The sequence below is a fragment of the Symphalangus syndactylus genome, chromosome 8 (assembly GCF_028878055.3).
Source record: "Symphalangus syndactylus isolate Jambi chromosome 8, NHGRI_mSymSyn1-v2.1_pri, whole genome shotgun sequence".
In the NCBI taxonomy this organism is placed as follows: Eukaryota; Metazoa; Chordata; class Mammalia; order Primates; family Hylobatidae; genus Symphalangus; species Symphalangus syndactylus.
This window is the reverse complement of record NC_072430.2, coordinates 122,162,048-122,186,103: the sequence shown is the minus strand read 5'-3', so window position 1 is coordinate 122,186,103 and position 24,056 is coordinate 122,162,048. Positions and strand designations below refer to the sequence as shown.

General features: G+C 40.1%; 1 long non-coding RNA gene across 4 annotated transcripts in view; it reads left to right on the top strand.

The window, feature by feature from the left end:
• LOC129488411 (uncharacterized) overlaps positions 1 to 24,056 on the top strand; it is a 127,441-nt gene that overhangs the window by 24,876 nt on the left and 78,509 nt on the right. The gene's annotated exons all lie outside the window — the stretch shown is intronic.

Here is a 24,056-nt window from a genome sequence, read left to right as displayed (position 1 = left end):
GGATATTCCAAGATTGCTTCCTAGATTAGTCATGATGAGGTTCTGAGAATATGGATATTCTTTCTGTGGTCAACTTTGCTCAGTAATCACAGACCTTTCCCACTGGTCACAGGTCTGCTGATTAAGAACTACAGGACAAGAGAAGATGTTTCTCAAGAATCACAAAGTAATGTGCTACTCATAGATTCTGTCGTAGATTTGGAGGAAATCTGGCCCAGACCGTTGACTTCTTCTGGAATCATAGCACACCTCGTTCTGACCACTTTTACCCATTAAATGGATTTGTTGAGGAGGAGATCAATCCTATGATCTCTTTGGATGTCTATTTTCCGTAGTCTTTCTTGTGTTGGCTGGCAGGTAGATTTTGTTTAACTTAACTTCTCTTGTTAACTTTTTGGCAGTTCCAAAAAGTTAACTTAAGGGAAGTTAAGCAGAAACCCAGTGCCAGTGGAATCCAGAAGGCTCTGTCCACACTGCAAGACCTCTTCCTAGGTAGAAATAAGGGGGCTGGGTGTGGTGGCTCACGCCTGTAATCCCAGCACTTTGGGAGGCTGAGGCGGGCAGATCACAAGGTCAGGAGATCACACCATCCTGGCTAACACGGTGAAACCCCGTCTCTACTAAAAAAAAAAAAATACAAAAAATTAGCCAGGCATGGTGGCAGGTGCCTGTAGTCCCAGCTACTTGGGAGGCTGAGGCAGGAGAATGGCATGAACCGAGGAGGTGGAGTTTGCAGGAAGCCGAGATCGCGCCACTGCACTCCAGCCTGGGCGACAGCGCGAGACTCCGTCTCAAAAAAAAAAAGAAAGAAAAGAAGGGGAAGAGCATGTCCAAAGCCAGGAAAAGAATGAAGCCAGACTGTTTATACCTACACTTCCTTTCTGTCTCACTCTACTCCTCTTTCATCTAACCCTGAAATCGTGTCCATCTTGAGAGATCAGAAATGGCAAAATGGCAGGTCTCCATTCTAAGAGCATTTTCTTTGATTTGGGCTTTAGTAAAGAAGGAGAGGTACCATAAATTAATCCATCAAAGGGGTGCTATAAAATAGGTCTGTGGCCTGGTGTGAAGTTTTAGTAATAATGATTACTGGATGGGAGATGGGGCGAAAGGTGGGAATTAAATGAAATTGTCCAAAGTCAAAAGGAATATTCCACAAGCCAGAATGCAAGAGAGAGAAATGGACTCAAGATGCAGGCTAACGAGTCATCTTGTTGCAGAGCCAAAGAAATCGCCAACTCAGTAAAATATTGCCTTTGATGCATTTGCTCCAGGGACTTTCTCTTTAATGGAGGGTAATTAATTATCATCATCTACTCTTACTTAGTAATAATCTTTTATAGGCACTTGGGCATTCCAGATGCATGCTGTTACCTAATATTTAGGCTGGAGGGAAGTGCTTTTTGGGTGGATGAAAATTGCATCCCTGGAGAGCTTCTGACTTAGGGCACATTCTCCTCAAGATTCCGTGACTCATCAGCTGTATGGAGCTTTGGAAGCTAGGTGTCTCGCAGGGCCTGTGGAATCCTGAACGCACCATGCAGGATTGTCTAAGGGAGTGAGAACCAGTGGACACCACCCAGTTCTTTCTCAGGAGACAGAACACTGTGAGAATTCTGTCTCTATCTAGTCTTGTAAAGCCTCCACAATTTTTTACAAGGTTCTTTTGTGGAAGCCCTGAGTATTAACCAATCACAAAAGAATATCTCTGGATTGCTGAGATCTCTGCAACCTGAGACTTATATGCAACTGGCATATTATGCAACCAGCATTCTTCAATATTCTTCAATATTGAAGAATAATCCATAATATGCTGGTCTTCCTTCTGACTGTCCTTCCTGACCAGCATTGGGAAAAGCATTTCACTTCCTAGGTTGCAACTCTCCAACCTGAGTTGGGCATAAAAGGTACTTTTGCTCTTGACTTCACCCAGAGCGTCTTCAGTTCACGAAGATGACTAAGCTCATCCAACTGAAAGGCACAGAGCTCTTTAAGAACAGGTGCAAAATATCAGCTATGAAGGTTGACTTCACAATGATTACATGCTTTGAATCAGAGTTGTGGCAACTTGCCATTTAATGTCTCAGAACCTCTGCCCGCACCTTGTTCTCTGGCCAATTTTTGACAGAGAGGTTGTTTTCTCTCTTGAAGGTGCACAGTGAGAAGGGGAGGAGAGGGAACTAACACTTAGAGAATGTTGAGTTGGTCAAGTACTTTGCCAGGGTATTTCATCTGTGTTATTTAATCCTTACTACAACTCTGAGGTTGTGCAATTCATTTTACAGATGGAGAAAATGAAGCTCCAAAAAATGAACTTAAGAGAAATGAAGCAAAACCCAATGACGGCAGAATCCAGAGGATTCTGTCCATACTGCAAGACCTCTTCTTAGGTAGAAAAACAAGGGAAGAGCATGTCCAAAGACAGGAAAAGAATGAAGCCAGACTGTTTATCTCTGTACTTTCTTTCTGTCTCACTCTACTCCTCTTTCATTCTAACCCTGAAATTGTGTCTATCTTGAGAGATCAGAAATGGCAAAATGGCAGGTCTGACCTTCTCAATCCCAGCCTGCATTCTTGACTGCAATATCACCTTTCCCTCACCTCCAACCCTCCAGCTGCTGCTAGAAGAGACACCTGCTCTCCTCCCTACTCCAGGGCTGGAACACATTCCTCCAACCTCCCTGCTGCTGCCCCACCCAGAGCCTCTCCCTGGCTGCTAGAGTTGTCAAGCCCCTGATGACAGGGAAATCGGAGAAAGAATGTGGGGTGCCAGGTCCTGTCAGGTACCTGATGCCCATCTGGGAAGATACATGGAGTGCCCGGCCCTGTTTGAATTTTCTAGACCACTGAGAAGACAGAATTCCAAAGATAAAATTCCTTCCCTCTCTCCACCATTGGCTCTCCTTTCTGACGGAGGCTGCTGACGTCAGTCTTTGGAAGAGAGGAAGGAGACTTCAGGATGGCAGGGCTGTGGATGCTGCTTCTGTGTTCTCTGCAGGACACCCCAGCAGCCACACTTGTGGTGCTCAGTTCTGGAAAACACCTCTTACTCTTTGTCTCTCTCTCTCTTTATCCAACGTTCTTGACATTTTCTAGCCTGGACTGTGACGAGAGAAACAGTAACTAAAGAGCCAGTACCGAACAAAAAGAGGATGCTTTAATTCTAAGAAGTTGATTATCTCTATTCCAGCTTCTGTGAGGACTGAACTGGAATGAGAAATGTGAGATATGTGTGTGTGTGTGTGTAAGAGGGAGTGAGGGAAGAAAAGGTGGGAGTGGAGAGATAGAGATCACTAAAGTTAGACCCCAAGAAGAACTTCCAGCCTGGGAGGTATGACATGCTAGGGTTAGTGATGGAGGGTCATTTCTAATAGAGGTCTTAGTTCGGGAGAGAACTAGAAGATCATAAGATCACAAGAAGACAATGCAAGATCACAGAAGTCAGTTTCTAGACCAGGTGGCCCATTGTGAAGTCAAATAAGGTACAGGACCACAGCCAGGACTCCAGACCTCAAAGGCATCATGTGAAGCATAGTACATTCTAGACTTGGCATTTCTTCCTTTTTCATTACAATATTGTCAATGTCATCTAAATAGATGACATGTCACAACTCCCAGACCATGGAGGCAAATTGATATACTACATGGCTACTTCCTGAGCAGAGCTACTGGCTAAAATACTTTTCTAGCCCCCTAAATTTACATCATTTCTAATCTCCAAAATCCAGACCACTTAGCCATTATTTCATCAAAACACATTTTTATAAACACTCTGTGTTCATGGCCCTGCATTGAGAACTGCAAAGCCAATGGCACATACAGGTACTGTTTTTCATTGTGATCCACTCCCTGAAGGGAGCATTCTCCCATTTAATCATCATCACAAGAATCCCATTTTGCAGAAGCAGCTAGAGAGGTTAAGCAACCCACCCAAGTGCAGAGAATCACTGAGAAGCAGAGCTGGAGTGCAAATCTGAGCATACCAGCTGTAAGAAACTTGCTTTTAACCTGACGGTTGGAGAGAGACCTTTCTCTTGAGAACCCACCCATTTCACAGCACAATATACCTCTCTTATATCCTGTCTTCTTATTTATTGCTGCAAAATCACCCCAAAACATAGTGGCGTAGAATGCCAAACATTTTTATCATGACCTTCAAATTCTGAGGGTTAGAAATTCAGAATGGGCTCAGTGGAGTCATTCTCTGCTCCACAATGTGCTGGTCCTCAGCTTGGATGACTCAAAGGATGGGATGTTGGAATCGTTGGAGATGGAGGATCCACTTCCAAGGTGACTTCTTTTTTTTTTGGAAGAATTTAATCAGAAAATTGGGCTGTGTCTTTTATAATTTCTACATTAACATTTATGAAAAAAATCTTTTTTAAAAAATTTTACTTTAAGTTCTGGGATACGTGTGCAGAATGTGCAGGTTTGTTACATAGGTATACATGTGCCATGGTGGTTTGCTGCAGCCATCAACCTGTCATCTAGGTTTTAAACCCTGCATGCATTAGGTATTTGTCCTAATGCTCTCCCTCCCCCTGTCCCCAACCCCTGACAGGCCCTGGTATGTGTTGTTCCCCTCCCTGTGTCCATGTGTTCTCATTGTTCAGCTCCCACTTATGAGTGAGAACATGCAGTGATTTCTTTTTTTTTTTGAGACCGAGTCTCAGTCCCCCAGGCTGGAGTGCAGTGGCTCGATCTCTGCTCACTGCAAGCTCCGCCTCCTGGGTTCACCCCATTCTCCTGCCTCAGCCTCCTGAGTAGCTGGGACTACAGGCACCCGCCACCACGCCCAGCTAATTTTTTTTGTATTTTTTTTTTTTAGTAGAGACGGGGTTTTACCGTGTTAGTCAGGATGGTCTTGATCTCCTAACATTGTGATCCGCCCTCCTCGGCCTCCCAAAGTGCTGGGATTATAGGCGTGAGCCACCGCGCCTGGCTGATTTCTTTACTCATATATCTGGTGCCATGGTTAGGATGGTGTCATCTGGAGCATGTACTTGCAGCCTCTTTGGCATCATGGTCATGGCATACTGGGAATTCTTAGATGGATACCTGCTGCTCCAGGAGTGAGTGTCCCAGTGAACAAGGTGGAACTGCGAAGCTCTTAAGAACCTAGCTTTAGTCATCGCCTAGCCTCATTCTGCTATGCACTATTGAACAAAATATGATAAGCCTGCTCCTATTTAAGGGGCGGGGAGGTGGACCCTACCTCTCAATAGAGGACTGTCAAAGAATTTGTGGGAATGTTTTAAAACCATTATATGAGTTAAAATTCTGTGTCAGTAGCAAGTGGATTGAGAATTTCAGATCCTGATATATGCTAAGGGCGTATTGTTTCTTTCTTCTTTTTAAATTAACTGAATTGAAAGCATTGAGATGGAGATAGTTTGGGTTCTCATTTGGCTGAAGGCATCCTGTTCATGGTAATGCAGTGGGGAGAGTGGGTAGCAGCCCAGGACAGAAGAGCAGCTGGACGCAACCCACCAAAGGGATTCAGAGTGAAGTCTCCCTTGCCCTCACTGTGGCAGAGAGAACTTTGTAATTAACACTCTCGGCTACAGTCCTGGCCTGTCAGTGGACCCTGTCCCCCTTAGCCTGGCAGCTCTCTATTGTTGCTTCTCAGCTTGGACGGGAGGTGGAAGGGACCAAAGCCAGCTTCCCTCCCTTCCCAGGCTTCTTAGACTTGCTGGACACCAGCATCATCCCTCCTCTTTGGGGAAGCACTGCTACTCTCTTATCTGCTTCTGCAGGGAGGGAGCCATCAGCACCCTCCCTGTTCCATTGCCAGGTGCCACCAAGGCCCCTCTGGCTTGGTGCCTCCTCACAGGCGGAGTAGCAGAGGCCTGAGTCCCAACTTCTGGCCCCAGCTTCACCCCTAACCCTGGATGTGACTTTAGCCGAGTTGGTTCATCTCTTTGGATTTTAGTTTCTCATCTGCAAAATTAAGGTGGAGTGGTTAAGTCAGTGCTTTAATATGCACACAAATCTTCCATGGATCTGGCCAAAGTGCAGGTTGTGATTCCATGGGTCTGGGGTGGGGCCAGAGAGTCTGCATTTCTAATAAGCTCCCAGGTGATGCTTCTGCTGTTGCCCTGTAGTAGCAAGAATTCAGTGCTGGTCTATAGAACTTTCTGCAGTGACAGAAATGTCCTATACTCTCCAATGTGGTACCCACTAGCCACAGTGGCTATTGAGCATTTGAAATGCAACTGTTGAATCAACAGGAACTGACTCTTACATTTTGTTTAATTTTAATTCATTAAAATTTTAGTCTGTGGCAGGTGGCTGACATGTAGGACAGCATGGGATAGAAAATCTCTAAGATTTGCCACTGACCAGCCCTGTGAATTTGAACATGGCATTTAACTTCTCGGAACTTAGCTTTCCTACTGATGAAAAAAAATAACTCTTTCTGTCTAACAGAGTTTTTGGTGGGTGTGGGGTGTGGTGATAAGTTATAAAATAATTTGTAGACTGTATAGACATGCGTTATATAGTAATGATATTATTACTAATATATATTAATATACATTATATAATACTGCCTCTATATATTGAAAAGAAAATTGGAGTCAGACAAATTGGGTTCAAACTGCATTTCCAGCAGTTTCTAGCTCTGTTTTTGGTTTTCTCTGGGCCTGATTTCTCATCTCTAAATTGTATGACATGAACACTTTCACAAGACCCTTGAGAGAATAAAATGGGTTAAATGTTAAGTAGCAACCAGTACAGTGCCTAAGAGGGGTGTCAATTAATGTTAAGATGGCACAGTGGAGCCATCGTCAGTGGTTGGGGTTTAAATCCTGGATCTAGCACTTACTAGCTGTATATCTTTGGAGTCGTCATTTAGTCTCTCTTTGCTTCAGTTTTATTAGCTTCAAAAGAAAGACTATAATACTGTAGAAAGTTAAATTATTCATTAATTTTGCCTCAACAAATGTTATTTGAGCTCTCTCTTTACATATTTTGTGGTAGGTACTTAAGATACAATGGCAAGTAAAAGTTGTCCATGGTCTTATGATTTGTATAATCTGCTATGTGCTAAATCGAACATTACATGAAGCAGAGTATCCGTGATGCTGCAGGATACTGTAATTGGAAGGCCAGAGAAAGCCACCTTTGGGAAAAGACATTGCACAGGAATCAACTCTCATTTGCCAGCTGGACATTTGCTATGGTTTGAATATTTGTTTCCTCCAAAACTCATGTTGAAACATAATCCCCAGTGTGGCAGTATTGAGAGGTGGAGCTTTTAAGAAGTGATTGGGTCATGAGGGCTCTGTTCCTAAGAATAGATTAACCCATTCATGGGTTAATGGATTAGAGGTTTATCATGAGAATGGGACTGGTGGCTTTATAAGCAGGACAGAGATCTGAGCTCAGCCCCCCCTCACCACCTGATGCCCTGTGCCACCCTGGGACTCTGTATAGAGTCTCCACCGTCATGAAGGCTCTCACCAAATGTGAACCCTTGACTTTGTACTTTTCAGCCTTCATAACTGTAAGAAATACATTCCTTTTCTTTATGTATAACCCGGTTTTAGGTATTCTGTTATAAGCAACATAAAACAGACTAAAACAATGTTGGAAAGCAACAGACATAGAAGAGTCTAGACTGGGGGTTATGCATTTGTAACTTGTCTACTCATAGAGTTGTTCAAGAGTACAGGAGATAACGTTTGCAAAGGGTGAGGCACAGCACACCTCTGAGGGGATCCACATTTCTGAGGGGCTCAGCATATGGCTGCCTCCTTCTGTCCCCTTTCCTTGTGGAGTGGTGAACCAAAACCTCATGGCCTGCAGAGGCAAGTCAGCCTCTATACCTGAGCCTCCAATCGCTGTTGCCACTCAGGGCTTCCTGAGTTCCCAACTGAACCAATTCATCAACTAATCTGGATATGCCAGATTAAACACCATAAAAAATTTACCAGTTAGTGGATATTTTACTTAGTCCCCAGATGAGCAGAAAGCCAATTCATTCAACCTAGAAGTGAAATGAGATCTTAACTGACTCTCACCAGGAGATCCAATGGCATGACCTTGTAGTTACTCATCTGTATGGAGGTCTGTTGAGCTTTCCAGCATTTGTAATCTGCATTGATCATTTGTGCCCACACACGCACACATGGATGCACACATGCACACACACCAAAAGGATAGATTCCATTGATAAAGCTTAGTAGTTTTGGTTAATTGAAGCATTTGATTTTCTTCACAAGGAAGGGGCTTGGAGTCAGGAACTTGTGCCTCTGTATCTCCACACAGCCACTGAGAATATGGTTCACATATGGTGACAAACTGAAGAGCCACTGGTTACCTCGTTGACTCAGTCTTCTTGCCTCTGCCCCTAGGGCAGACTGCAGCCTCTAAGAAGGATGTTACAGGAAAAACAACAGCTTACCCAGCTCCCCTCAAACCCTCCTTCTAGAATTTACTCCGTTTTTCCAGATTTCAATACTCTTGGGACTGAGTCAATTCCCTGAAAAGCAAGTATTAGAAAGCAAATTTGCCAAATGATCAATTTACCTATTTACTAATGTGCAAGTTGACCAAATTGAATCCTTTATAAGATTTGACTAGAGTGCTTAGTCATTTTGCCAGGAATCTTTTAACGAATTTAACAGGAATGTCTTATTTTTGTTTCTAATAATGTGACACAAAGAAACATATTTTATCATTATTAACAACATTTCAACATTTCACATGGTAATTTTTCATATTATAACAATATGTATGAGGTACTGTTTTGGCTGATGGCTATTTCTGATTTTCTTTGTAGGTTTTGAAATACTGATTTTAATATAATGTAATTTAAAACTGATTTACTTAGCTTTCAAATTTAAATGTAAACTTTTGATTTTCTGTATATTAAATAATTACTTTAAATTTAGATTTAATTTAAAATTCTAATATGCTTCCAATGATTTTGGATTTAAATATAAAATTATATTTAAATGTTGAATTGCCAGAAATAAATAATTAAGGAAGATAACCTGTATAAGGAGTTGATGTACACTACTAAAAAGGGCTTAATGGTTTAAAAAACGGGCAATAACATTTAAATACAATAAAAAACAGAAGTAGCTTAAAAAAAACTCTATTACCTGCAAAATATACCTGCAGAAATGTGTTGATACATAGCATTTATATGTAGTGATTGGAATCTGCAGACTTTGTTGATATTATCAGAAATAAGTCATAGTTTGCAACAAAGGTGAAATTATTCCTTTTTGGTAAATCAGCTAAGCAACTACAGATGCTTTTAAAAAACTCAGTTTTGTGTTTTTCTGCTATTTTTTTCTTTGCATTTCTAGCATTCTGCTGTCAATTTCTCATATAGTCAATCTACCTTGGTTTATTATTTCTAGTCATTGATAGCCACATTTAAAAATGTGATATGGGGCTGGGCACTGTGGCTCATGCCTTTAATCCCAGCACTTTGGGAGGCTGTGGTGGGTGGATCACGAGGTCAGGAGATCGAGACCATCCTGGCCAACATGGTGAAACCCAGTCTCTACTAAAAATACAAAAATTAGCTGAGTGTGGTGGTGTGTGCCTGTAATCCCAACTACTTGGGAGGCTGAGGCATGAGAATTGCTTGAACCCAGGTGGCAGAGGTTGCAGTGAGCTGAGATCATACCACTGCACTCCAGCTTGGTGACACAGTGAGACTCTGTCTCAAAAAAAAAAAAAAAAAAAAAAAAAAAAAAAAAAAAGTGATACGATTGCTCCTGCTGTTTCTAAGTTGATTCTTCCTTGACTATAGTGGACCAGGACTAGTGTGGGAAATCTTTTCTGGCCATCCTCGGACCCTTTCCCGGCCTTGGTTATATCCTTTCTTTTGGATCCTTTCTATAAACTGAAGAAAGTAAATTTCTGCCGAGTAAATTTTCAATAAACTTTGAAACCAAAATAAATTAACTTTAAAAGCACTCAAATAAAGCAGAATTGTAAATAACATTAATTTTAAATATAAGTTAAAATTTAATTCTAGACTCAAGATAGAAATCAGAATTAGCTAGAAGAAAACTTCCAGTAAAAAATTAAAATGCTCCAAAAATATTTTCATTAAATGCAGAACATCAAGTGGATAAATATTTTCGTTAAACATTATGACATATGAATTTGGTAATGTGAGTGTACTGGTCATTTGGCAAATTGATCTTTCTAAGAACTGACTCCCTGGACATTAGCTTTCAGTAAATTGACTTTTCAGGGAATTAGCTTTTGTACCAATTGGGCATTCATTGAAATGATTTTCACCGAATTGGCAGATTCCATCCATTTCATCCTCTCCTTTTGAGTTCTCTGGAATCTCCTATATTCCCACCAAGTCCTTGTGAATCTTTAGCTAACTTGGCTTCCCCAGGGGTGCAGATTTATATTGAGAACATTTAATGGCCAAGTCTTTAGGAAATAGAGGAAAAATTTATGTCATTTCTTTGAGGCCAAAGGCTTTTGGGGACTTGTTTGCTTTTTGGGCTTCTTTTATAGCTTTTTGGGTCTTCTTTGGCTAGAGACTAAGTGTTTTCAAAGGGTCCCAGTGAGATAGTTTTGACATCCTTGTCCTCTCCCTGGCTCTACTTTGAGAAACACTGGATGGCTAAATGGAATCCCATCTATGCAGAGGAAAAATTAAGGCCCCTAATTTAGTTCTGGAGTTTGAAGAGATCTTAAGATCATTTAATGCATGGTTTCTCAACCTCAGTACTGTTGACATTTTGGGCCAGTTGGACTTTATATTGTGAAGGGCTGTCTTGTGCATTGTGAGGGTGTTTAGCTGCACCCCTGGCTCTACCCACTAGATACAGCATCACTCCCCAATTCATAACAATCAAACATGTCTCCAGATATTGCCATATGTCCCTGGGACACAAAACCATCCCTGGTTGAGAATCACTGACCCACTCTGCCATCCAATCTAGAATTTTCCTTTAGCTTGTACACCATATGTGCTCTGACTGCTGCAGGGGCCTGACAACGCACCTCCTCCTTTCCAGCCTATTTCCTGATATATTCTAATCCCTATTTCATAGATGTTTCAGGAGAACAAAATAGCCATGTGTATAAAATGTCTGGCCTTTTGTTGTGCTTGATAACTGTATTCATTGTATTGATCCCAAATCCGCCATCTTTAACTTCTCCTCCTTTGTCTAATACCCGAGTGCCATGCAGACTGTGTGCTCTTTGGATCTCCTGACAGCTTTGAATTCAGCCATTGAAGGCTGCTATCCCATCCTCATTTCTTCTCAGCAGACCAGGCTCCATAAACCTCGATTCCTTTTCAGTTCAGAGACAGCACTTTTCAATTTAAGAGGAGATTGATTGCTGAGTTAGTGTGGAGCTGGGAAGAAATGAGATTTTAAGGTTAACACCTTGATGGGGGAGAGGGAACTCCTAAAAAGGCCTTGCTAGGAAGAACTGCTCCTTCAGAGGTTGCAACAATCACTGCAGAAAGGCTGGATGCTAAAAAGAAACCAAACTCCAAGAACATACGTTTCTGCAATGACACCCTAGTCTGGCACCCCATGAGGGCCAGGCTAGGAGACTGAGGCCACACTGCCCTTGACATCTCGCTCCCACCGGTTGCCCATTTGGAAATAGTTCCTGACACTTTCCAGGAAGTATAAATGAGTCATGAGCCCTCGAACACAGAGATTTGAGAAGCCACCCGAACCCTCAGAACAGCCAGCATTTGCTGAGCCGTTTTAAAAAAGCACTGGGTCTTACATTTAAGTATTTATCCCATTTTTCAGTTGATTTTTGTATGTGGTAAGAGATAGGGGTCTTGTTTCATTCTTCTACATGTAGATATTCAGTTTTATTAGAATAGAAGAGATGATTCTTTCCCCAGTGTTTGTTCTTGGTGCCTTTGTCAAAAATCAGTTGGCTGTAAATGCCTGGATATATTTCTGGGTTCTGTATTCTATTCCATTGGTCTATGTGTCTGTTTTTATGCCAGTACCATGCTGGTTTGGTTTCTATAGTTTTTTAGTAGATATTGAAGTCAAGTGGTGTGATGCCTCCAGCTTTATTCTTTTTGCTTAAGGTTACATTGGCTATTCAGGGTCTTTTGTGGTTCCACACTAATCTTAGGATTTTTTTTTCTATTTCTATGAAGAAATCATTGGTATTTTGATAGGGAGTGAATTGAATCTGTAGCTCTCTTTGAGTAGTACAGACATTTTAACCCTATTAATTTTTCCAATGCATGAACACAGGATATCTTTCTATTTATTTGTGTCCTTTTTTTCTTTTTTTTTTGGAGATGGAGTCTCGCTCTGTCACCCAGGCTGGAGTGCAGTGGCGCAATCTCAGCTCACCGCAAGCTCCACTTCCCGGGGTTCACGCCATTCTCCTGCCTCAGCCTCCCAAGTAGCTGGGACTACAGGCGCCCACCACCACGCCCGGCTAATTTTTTTGTATTTTTAGTAGAGACGGGTTTTCACAGTCAGGAATAGTTACTACTATTCCCTATCAGGAATAGTTACTACTCCCTTTGGAAGGTCTTTGCTATACTGGACCCTCTTGAAACAAATGTGACCTTAATCTTTCCAGAAGTATTGAGTCTTTGGCTGGAAAGAATGTCCACCTGGGTTCTCTAGTTCAGTCTCCTGACTAAACCGCAATACTGTTAAGAAACTTCTCCTCAAGAGCCATTGGGTTTCAAGGGCCTTTAGACTTTGCAGGCCTCTATCTCATAACCTCAGATTAAGTCAGAGAGCCAAAGGAACTTGGAGATCAGTCAGCCCAATGTGGTCATTCTGAAGTTAGAAACCCTGAGGACTTGGTGTCAGGAGGCCACCAGATATTCCTGTGGGGAGACTTTCTATATCCCTCCTTGCAGAGGCCAAAAGGTGAGCTGACCTCATATGCTCCCATATGAAAGCTGGATACAGCTCAATTGCTCTTGTCAATGTCATGCCTGGAATATACAGGCCTCAGGAACTGCTGTCTTGTGTAAGGGGAGGAATTGTGAGTCAAAGTGCCAGGGATCCATCTAGTTGGTGCCAGAAAGATCCCCCAGCAGAGATGGCAGGCCTTATTTCTCCTTGGATCGCGGAGGAGAAATTGGGTTGAAATGGGTCAAGTTTGAGAGGATGGTCTCCCAAAGTCCAACTAGAAGCAGACTGAGGTCATGGACGATGTTAAGACTTGTACAAGAGGCAGTCCTACCTCCTGTCCCCTGAGACAGGAGAGCCTGCCAGCCAAGGGGGTTAGACTTGATTGTTTACACACAGGGACCCTGAGTCTGGCCTAAGGCTCCCTGGAATTTACTCTGAGGCAGTCTCTTGATTTATGAGTCTAAATCACATTAAGTACCGTTGTGAATCACCAGTGCCTGTCCCTGGCAAGGTTTTGAAGATAAGAGCTCCAAAATGGGAGGCTTCTCTGAGCCCAGGGAAGAAGTCTACGAAAAAGGATTAAACTGCTTTTTGAGCATCTCTGGGAGGTGCGGAGGAGAAGAGGGGATTTTCTAAGGTTTCTTCTTGCTATGATCTGACTTGAGGCACGAAGAGAGGGGAAGGATAAAAAAGGGTAAATCCTATTGCAGTTTGGAGGTTCCCTATCAGGAATAGTTACTACTCCCTTTGGAAGGTCTTTGCTATACTGGACCCTCTTGAAACAAATGTGACCTTAATCTTTCCAGAAGTATTGAGTCTTTGGCTGGAAAGAATGTCCACCTGGGTTCTCTAGTTCAGTCTCCTGACTAAACCGCAATACTGTTAAGAAACTTCTCCTCAAGAGCCATTGGGTTTCAAGGGTCTTTAGACTTTGCAGGCCTCTATCTCATAACCTCAGATTAAGTCAGAGAGCCAAAGGAACTTGGAGATCAGTCAGCCCAATGTGGTCATTCTGAAGTTAGAAACCCTGAGGACTGGAGAAGTGATGTGACTTGCCTAAAACTACACATCAGTTAGTGTCAGGGTCGGGACCATGATCCAGAAGTCTTTCCTCCTAGTCCCGAGCCATTTCAGAGACTCCTGTCATTCTCTCTAGTTCTACCAAACCTGTGTTTGCTAGGGATGTTTAATTGCTTTTGCAGTTTTCACTTTTTTTCCCTCTTCTAAATAGCTGTCTTTATCCATGATGGTGACAATGAGCCATGGAGAATAGTAATATCTATATGTTCCCCTTTTCCTTTAATAACATTTACTGAATTATTCATTATTAATGGTTAGCAATTCATTGTTAAATTATTAACATATATTGAATTATATTTATTAATTTATTCACTCAACAGTAATCACTGAATATTTATTGAGCATCTTTTATGTGCTAGGGATGGTGCTAAAAGCTCAATGTCTATTACCACATTTCATCCTCAAAGTCACTCTAAAGGGTAGCTACTCTTTGTATCTCTAATTTACAGACAAGGACACTTGGAGAAGTGCTCTAACTGCCCAAGTTGCACCCAAGTTAAACCTGGATTTGAGTCTTATTTCTGCCATTTTTTTGCCTGGTACTTGATTTGATGATTATGTCGTACTAGCTCTCCTACTTGAGTTCAAATTAGCTCTAAGGTCATAAATGGGCTTAAAGACTTCTTTAAGATGATCATTTGCAGACTGGATACAATGTTTTACAATGGCTATATTATTTCTCTTTCTGCAAGGACCTTCCTGCTGTTCTAATCCTCACATGGAAACTACCATGCCCATCTTCAACTGAGCCAGTTAGTATTTCTTTAGGGAAGGATAACATTTTGGGCCACAAGAAGTTATCAGAAATAGTTCACTCCAAGTTTACATAGAGCACATTAAGCATATTAATTCCAAAAGTGGACTATTTTAGTTATTTTTATCTATTAATTTTATCTATTAATTTATCTATTAATATCTATTAATCTATTAATCTATAATTCAGAGCACTTTAAAAGCTATAAATCTTGATGCATCAAACATGTCCAGGCTTGTGGTATATGATGACCATTCTGGATCCCAAATGTGGAGACATTAGAAAAGTGAAGCCAAGGCTGAGCACGGTGGCTCACGCCTGTAATCCCAGCACTTTGGGAGGCCGAGGCAGGCAGATCACGAGGTCAGGAGTTCGGAACCAGCCTGGCCAACATGGTGAAACCCTGTCTCTACTAAAAAAATACAAAAATTAGCCGGGTGTGGTGGTGTGCGCCTGTAATCCCCAGCTATTCAGGAAGCTGAGACAGGAGAATCGCTTGAACCCGGGAGGCTGAGGTTGCAGTGAGCTGAGATCGTGCCACTGTACTCCAGCCTGGGCAACAAAGCGAGACTCCATCTCAAAAAAAAAAGAAAAAGAAAAAGTGAAGCCAAAAAAGTGATTCAAGGATACAGGAAATTTTACATTTCAGGTGTTCCCTGACATGGCCCCAGCCTACTCTCTGATGACAGTATATCCTGCCACCTCCCGATATGCATGCTTCATTACAGCCCAGCGCACTCACTGTTTCTTAGAACATTGCACCTTGGAGTCTTTCCACCTCCATGCCTGCTCTGGGGCTCTGTATAATACCACCTTCTCAGTGGAACTGGATCTCTCCAGTTGGAATTAATTTCTCCTTTCACGGAGTTCCTCCCTGCATTTCTTATCACACTTGATACATTCCACTTGGTAAAGTAGCTATTTATCTATGTGACTTAGATTAGCTGGGCTTAGATAGGGGATGCCAGTGAAGGAGTCTAAGCAGGAGAATAAAGGGTCAGATTCGTGTCTGAATGTTTTTCTGTTTTCTTATACAAAGAGTTGGCCAGGGAGACTTTGACAGAATCAAAAAGAGCCTTCTTGACCTCTAGGGGTGAAGCTGGACTGGTGGAGAAAATGAAAGTAGATGAGGAAACTCTGCAATATTTTGGAGTGCTCAGGGGCCATGAAAATCTATTCGTTTCTGCCTCTGGTTTCCCAATTCTTTCTCTAAGGATGCTTTTCAGTTCAACAGATCTTCCTCTTTCCTCTGAGACTCTACCTAATTGTGTATGTGTGTGTGTGTATGTGTATATGCATGTGTGTTTATTTGTGTGTATGTATGAATGTGTGTATGCGTGTATGTATGTGTATATGTGTATGCATGCATGTATGTGTGTATGCACGTATGTATGTGTGTAGTGTGTATGTGTATATGCATGTGTGTATGTGTGTGTATGCGTGGATGTGTGTATGTATGTGTATATGTGTATGTGTGTATGCATGTGTATGTGTATGCATTTGTATGGTGTATGCATGTGTATGTGTGTATGCATGTGTGTGCATGTGTGCATGTGTGTATGTGTGTATGCATGTATGTGTGTGTGTGTGTAGTGTGTATGTGTATATGCATGTATGTGTGTGTATGCGTGGATGTGTGTATGTGTATATGTGTATGTGTGTATGCATGTGTATGTGTATGCATTTGTATGGTGTATGCATGTGTATGTGTGTATGCATGTGTGTGCATGTGTGCATGTGTGTATGTGTGTATGCGTGTATGTGTGTGTGTGTAGTGTGTATGTGTGTGTATTGTGTGTGTTTATGAATGTGTGTGTTTTTGGTTTTATGCTGATCTGCTGTTGTCATCATTGCTGCCAGTATTCCGGATGCAGATGCAGAGAGATAGAGGATCTAAAAGTGACAGTTGGATATAGTTTTCAAATGACTAGTGTTGAAGATTGGATCCTGATAAAGGAAGTTTATCTCTTCTTGGCTTCCTGAATGTCAAAGTTGTGGGAACCTGTGAGCAGATGACTGAGGGGGCAGATTCATCTCCTGGCCTTGCCAGCTTTAAGAATAGGAGAATCTCCCTACCCACTCAGTATTTGCATCTATTTATAACAGGCAAGAGTCATTTCAAAGCAAGGCAAGGGCATTGCCAGGATGACCTTTGGAGGGCCCTTTTGGGATGAATCATCTGTGATATTGCCTCTTCAGCCACTGTGGGTGGGGAGTATGTATCATTATTTTAGGCACATGAAAACTGAGAATGCTACATAAATTCACATTATTGAGCAAGAGTGGTTACGGTGACACTGAATATTTTCACATTTACCCTTGCAATTCCCCTGTTCCTTCCCTGTTTTTATTTATTTAAAATTATGGTCTTCTCTAGGAACAGAGATGTTTTATGTTGTGGGGAGTGGTCTAGAGGCAGGACCCTGAGCCCAGAGGAGCATGGAGAAGAGGGGAGGAGGTAAGGGCAGTTGGCTTCTTTCTGAACTTGGTGAGGACTGTGTGTTCTAGAGGGAACATTTTGGCCTTGTGAAAAAATAAAACCCAACACAGACATCTGGCAGCTCCCAGCTGAGCGTCCATCCCTTAGAGGGCTACCAATCGAATGAACAGAGACCCCAGTTCTCTTTAAAACAGCCAGAGAAACAAGTTTATATTTATTTACATGACACCAAGACTCAGTTAACACAGAGCTTAATTTCTTTGTGATGCTGAGGCCTGAGTTGTAAGATGCAGGTTAATTTCTTTTGTGTGTATTCTATGGAGAGGAGAGTCGTAATGCTAGAGGAACAGTCTAAAACACATGGAATATTACTGGAAATACACTTACAGATAGTTTTCCACCAAGAGAGAAAACTGGCATCCAGAGAAGTTAAACGACTTGTCCAAGATCGTATGGGGTGTTAGTAGGAAAACTGGCCTGGAAGCTGGGAGACCTGAGTCTAGCGAAGCTTTATTGGTAATCCTGAACTGCAGTTTATCTTATGTTCAAAACAGCTTTAAGAATTTCCTGAGTCTACAACTTAATTTCCAGATTCCAGATTCCCCCCTCTGTCTATATATACATATATTTACACACACATACATATACGCGCATACAACAAAACATACAATATACACACACATACAATATAACTGAAATAGAGAGAATACTCCAAACTTCAAATTACCTACAGATAAAGGAGTAAACTCCCAGGCTCAAGGTGGTCTCCAGAGCAAGTGCTGGAGCAAAGAATCAGCCTGAAGATTGTTGGGAAAAGGAGAAAGGTGCCTGGGGGCATTAGTGTCCAAAACCACAGAGAAAATAACCTCTAGAAAGAGAAGTTCGCACCTGACTGAGAAATAGCTCGAACAACTCAGAGGCCAGGTAGCCTGAGGGCGCTGCTTCAGGACGTGAATGAAAGGGAGGGTGTGACTGCCCATGGGGCTGGGGTGGCCTGTGGAAAGGGCACTATTTCTGGAGGAGAGGGGGCCGCGTGGCAGCAGGGCTTCAGGGGCGTCTGAGTGGAGGGGAAGAATGAAGGAAGAGTGTCCTACCAAGCAAAAGTGGATCTCAAAGCTCAGAAGACACACCAACCCCTCCCCCACAAAAGCTGCTGTCAGTGAAGAAACTACACTTTCCCATGCCGACAGAAGAGGGTGCTCTTGAACTAAGAAACATGGTCAGTCATCAAACGCCATGACTGTGCCTACCTACAACTGTATATTTAAACATCTAAAAATGAACAGAAAATGGCAGACGACACTCATACAAGGCCAATAACTTAAAAAACAACAACAACAACAGGAATTAAAACATTTCAGCAGATGAAAATGCTTCTACCGAAATCAAATATGAAGTGGAAGAAAACTTTAACAGAACACCCACACTGAATTAAATATCCTAAAACAAGCATTTGAAGACAGAAAACAAAAACCTTAAATCAGAAGTTTTAAGCTTTATAAAAGAAATACGACCAAAAAAAATCTATTATTTTGTGAAAAACCCCATTTTTCAGGAAAATGCGAAATAAGAATTGAGTGAACTCAGGAAAGATATGGAAAGAAAAGAAAAAATCATCTTAAAAATAAAGGCCAAATTATAAAGTACCCATGGAAAAAGAGATTTGACTGAAAATATGAAACAGTGAGGAAAGCCATGAAAAAAGGGAATAAAAATAAAATAAGGAATAAAGCAAAAGAGATCAGAGAGACAATAATTGATAGAAGAAAGCCGTTACAATAGAAAACCACTAGTATTTAAAACCACAGACTAAGAGAAATGTCTGAAATTAAAAGAAAACATGAATCTGCATCTTTAAACGCTCCTCAGTATCCCTGGGAAAATAAACCTGGAATGGTGAAGTCCAACACATATACTAGGAAAATATTATAATTTAAAGATAAAGAAAAAATTTTTTCTAGATCTCCAGGCAAAAGTATCAAATCACTTACATATGAAAGAAAATCAGACTTTTCATCTAAAGTAAGAGAATAACATAGTCACATCTTCAGGGAACTAAAGGAACTGTGGAATAGCTTTTATGTAGATGAGCTAAACTTCAAGTATCAAGCGATTTTCTATGTGCAGAACCCCAGAGAACACTGCAATCACTATCCAACTTTAATGGTCCTACTATAGAATAAACATCATTTAACCAAGATAGGACCTGGACCTGAGGAACTGGAAAATGGACTGTGTGAGCATTGAATATATTTCAATGTAAATCTGTAACTTAAACAAAGACAGAGTCATGGGGGGAAGAACAGTACAACTGTTACATGTGGTGACAAAACTGAAGTGATATATTGTTGCATAGACAATAGGTGGGAATGAAGAATATAATTTGAAGCAAATAAAACAATAAGTAGCAGGGTAAATGTGAGAAAAGAGACTAAGGGCATTCTAATAGGTACTGGCAAAAAGATAAGCACTGCAACAAAGATATTAATCTTCCTAGATATCAAAAAATAAATAGCACAGGAAATAAACCACACTGAGAAAGAAAAATTATATACATAATTTTACACAGAATACAAGTTGAGACCATGTACATCAGTCATATTGCTAAATTATATTTATTATATTATAATTTATTAATAAGCTTATTAATAAATTACATAACTCCCCAATTAAAAATATTTTCAAATTGACTCATACAGCAAAACTCAATTCTATGAGATATATTTGAGACACACCTACAATAAAGTGATTCAGAAAGACTAAGAATAAAGAGGTATTCCAGACAAATGGAAACCATAAAATAAAGACACTCAAATCTAATCAACATAATTCATAAGGTAGACATTATAGATATATATCAAACCTCCACTCTTGCTAATATTGGGAATATACTCTCTTCTTAAGCACAAATAGAATGTTCACAGAAATTGACCTCATGTTGAGTAACTGTCTTCCTCTAGGCTGCTATAGCAGCATATCAGAGACTGGGTGGCTTAGAAACAACAAAAGTTTATTTCTCACAGTTTTAGAGACTAAGAAGTCTAAGATCAATGTGCCAGCAGATTTGGTGTCTGTTGAAGACCTGCCTCCTGGTTCATAGACAGCACCTTCTTGCTGTGGCCTAACATAGTGACAGGGACTAGCTAGCTCTCTGGGGTCTCTTTTATAAGGGCACTAATCCCATTTATAAGGGTAGATCTCTGATGGCCTGATCACCTCCCAAAGGCCCCACCTCCTAATGCCACCACCTTGGGAATTAGGATTTCAACATGTGAATTTTAGGGGGACATAAGCATTCAGCCCATTGTAGTCACAAAGAAAGTTTTTGAGTGAGTTCCATGAAGTAGAAATTAATGAGAAAATTTAAAAACGTTCTTCTACTTGGAAACTAACATCTGTTAGATGACTATTGGGTGAAAAAGGATATACAAACTAAAATTGCAGAATTTCAAAAAACAATAATAGAATAAAAATATGCACATCTGATTTAATGAGAAATAAAGCAGTGATCTGAGGAAAATCTGTGGGATTAAATATTTAAATCAATAAAAAATAATTACAATAAATAAATTTTATTCCCAACTTAAAAACCAAGAAAAATTACAAAGTAAATAAAAAGAAAGTTTAAAGAAGTAAATAATAAGGATAAAAGAGGAAACTAATGTAATACAAAAGAGTAAAAAAAGAACTAATTAATGATTCAAAATGCTGGTTGATATGGTTTGGCTGTGTCCCCACCCAAATCTCATCTTGAATTGTAGTTCCCATAATCCCCACGTGTTGTGGGAGGGACCTGGTGGGAGGTAATTGAATCATGGGGGCAGTTACCTCTGTGCTGTTCTCATAGTAGTGAGTGAGTTCTCACAAGATCTCATGGTTGTGTAAGTGGCTTTTTTTCTCCCTCTTCATTCTGTACTTCTCCTTGCCGCCATCATGTGGAGAAGGATGTGTTTTATTCCCAGCTTTTGGGAATGTTTTTGCTTCCCCTTCCATCATGATTGTAAATTTCCTGAGGCCTCCCCAGCCCTATGGAACTGTGAGTCAATGAAACCTCTTTTCATTTATAAATAACCCAGTCTCTGGTACGTCCTTATAGCACTGTGAGAATGGACTAACACATGGGTTCTTTGGGGAAAAAAGGAAAAACAATATACTGATAACTAACCTAATCAAGAAAAAAAGGCAAAGAGTAAATACACAAAATAAGAAAAGACTAGAAGGAAATAATCATTATAAAAAGGAAAATAAATCACAGGTGGACTACTTTGCAAAACTCTATGTAAATACATTTGGAAACTATGAAATTGATTATACCATATAAAAAAATGTAATTTACCAAAACAGGTCCCATTTGATATAGAAAGCTTAAGCAGACCATTCTCCAGAGTAGAAAAAAAGGGAAGAAAGCTGTCAAAAATTATTCCACATGGAAACACTGGACCAATATGGTTTCATAAGGGAATTCTATGAATCTTCAAAGATCACATAATCTCAAATAAATTGTTCCAAGATATATGAAATGGAGAACTTCCAAATTCTCCATATAATGTTGCTATCGAAGCCTAATAAAGATTAATATTAATGGTGATAATAATGATCATTATTATTGTAGGAATCTACAAGCCAATTACCTTTATAAATATAGATGCTAAAATTAGATTAAAAAACTAGCCAAAAGTTTCCAACACCATATTAATAAAACATCAATATCAAATTCCAGGAATGCAGACTTTAAATATGAAGAAATTAATTTATATAATTCACCTTATTAACAGATTTAAGGAGAAAAATCAAACAATTATCTCCATAGGTGCTGAAATGACCTTCAGTAATATTCAACACTCATTCCTGAAAAATGCACTCAATTAAATAGAAAAAATGCACTCAATTAAAAAGAAAGACTTCATGCAGTTTACATATGTGTACATGTGTATATGTGCTTTATGCATATCCGTGTACCTCTGTCCTAAATTTAGCATCTTATTTAACTGAGAAGCCTGAGAGCCATTCCTGCTAAGGCCAGAAATAAGATAAGGATGCTATCTTCCTATTTAACATTGTCTTGTAGGTGTTAATCAATACAATTAGATATAGGTGTAAAAATTTGAGAAGAAAAAACTCTATGCAGATGAAATGATATTAAGGCTTGAAAACCCATGAGAATACATGATTAAACTAATTGAAATTAAATAAGGAATTCAATGAGACAGTAGGATATAAATTAACTTACAAAAATCAATAGCTTTCATATATACAAAAATAACCAATTACAAGATATAATGGAAGAGAAAACATCCATTTATAATTACAACAAAAAGAGGTGAAACTTGAAAAGAAATATGCAAAATATAAATGAGGAAAATTCTAAAACACTTCAGAAAGACATTCAAGTAGACTTGAGCAAGTAAAAAGTCATCTGTTGTTCTTGGAGAGAAACTACTCAACATCACACAGATGTCAGCTCTTCTGAAGTTAACATGTGAATTTAACTTAAATGCAAGAAAAATGTCAACAAGCTTTTGTTTTGTTTTGTTTTGTTTTCTGGACCTAAACAAGTTGATTCTAAAATTATATAGAAAAGTAAACATGCAAGAATGGCTGGGAGACCCTACACAGGGGGATGAGGGAAGCAATAAGGGGAGATTGGTCTTCTTGGATACTAAAATGTACTGTAACTACTTGGTGGTTAACACAGTGTGGTAGTGGCACATGAATGGAGAGACCAGAGGAACAAGATAGAAAGTCCAGAAATAGATTTAAGCTAGCATAAAAATGTATTATTTGATATAGATGGCATTTCAAGTCATTGGGAAAGTATGGACTTCTGAATAAATGGTATTGGGACAGTTGGACAACTATTTGGATAAAGACAGAACTGGATCCACACCTTACACCATATACCATAATAAACTCTGAAGGCATGAGAAATCTAAATGGAAAAATACATAATAAACAATCCATACAAATACTAGAAGAAAACATGAATGAATATTTTGTAACTTGAATATAGGACAGGCTTTCTAAATGTAACTAAAGATCCATATACAATGAAGGAAAAGATTGAGGAGTTGTACTACATAAAATTAATAAAGAATTGTGTGGCTAAAAAAGCAAAAATATTTGCAACATGCATCAGAGATAAATGCCCTCTCCTTAATATATAAAGCATTTTTAAAAATTGAGAAAAAAACAAAAATCATGAATTTCCACAAAAATTATAGGAGCATGACCCTTAAACACATGAAAAGATGCTCAGCTGCACTCTTAAAATGGTTATGCAGACCAAAACTATACTTTTATTAGCGATTGAGTTGGCAAAAATTCACAAGTTTAACAACCCATTCTGCTGCTGAAGCTGTGGGAAAACAGGCTGTATTAGTATGCTTCAGCTGCCATAACAGGATACCGTAGACTGAGGGGCTTAAACAACACACATTTATTTTCTCACAGTTCTGGAGGCTGGGAGGCCAAGAACAACTTATCTCCTTAAAGGTCCTCTCTCCAAATACAGTCACATTCTGAGGCACTGGGGATTAGTGCTTGAACAGATGAATTTTCAGAGGACATAATTTGCCTCATAACACAGTCACATACATTGCCTTTGGAAGTTCAAGTGGTGTAATCAGCTTGGAGGGAGATATGGCAGATTAACGTTTATCTGCTGACTCTGCAACTGACTCCTATGACTTTATTCTGAAAACTTCCAAAACAAACAAACAAACAAAACCAAAGTGAACAAAAGAAACATATGCACAGGGTTATTCATCAAATCATAATTTGCAGGAGTAAAATAACAAACAACCCGAATACTAATATATAAAATATCAGTTGAATAAACCCTGGCACATCCACCCATTGGGGCAATTATTTAACTATAGAAAAAAATGATGAAGGGCTGGGCATGGTGGCTTACGCCTGTAATCCCAGCACT